The sequence below is a fragment of the Penaeus chinensis genome, chromosome 1 (assembly GCF_019202785.1).
Source record: "Penaeus chinensis breed Huanghai No. 1 chromosome 1, ASM1920278v2, whole genome shotgun sequence".
Classification (NCBI taxonomy): domain Eukaryota; kingdom Metazoa; phylum Arthropoda; class Malacostraca; order Decapoda; family Penaeidae; genus Penaeus; species Penaeus chinensis.
Window position 1 is genome coordinate 3,773,644 of NC_061819.1, and position 504 is coordinate 3,774,147.

The following is a 504-nucleotide window of genomic DNA, read 5'->3' on the forward strand; positions in this document are numbered from 1 at the left end:
ATAGAAGGGATGTGAATTATCGGTTACAACCTTATATAAAATTGAAAGAGCCCCAGTATCCCTACGATGCCCAATGTTCAAATCCAAGTCAGGCAGGAGAAACTTAATGAAATTAAAAGAACGATCAAGCAGTCTTAAGTGTGACCCTGAAGCAAATAACCACAGAGAGCAATATTCAAAATGAGGTAGAATGAAAGAAAAGAATCTATGAGTAACGTTGTCATCTTCATAAAATCTTCTTGCCCTATTCCTAATTTGAAATTCAAATGTAAGCGTTGAATCAAAGGTTACACCTATGAGTTTCAGATTAATTTCTAAAGTAATTAAGACTTGGGTGCCGAGGCAACAGCGTTCTAGACCGACTCCCAATCATTTCCTTGGACTTGGTAGGATTTAATTTCATGCCTCAGAGAGAGCACCACGAATGACTTATTATCAGGTGTACAGACAGGCTGTCAGCTACTATTTGCCTGTTGCCAGAGAAGGACTATAAGCATTTAGAGT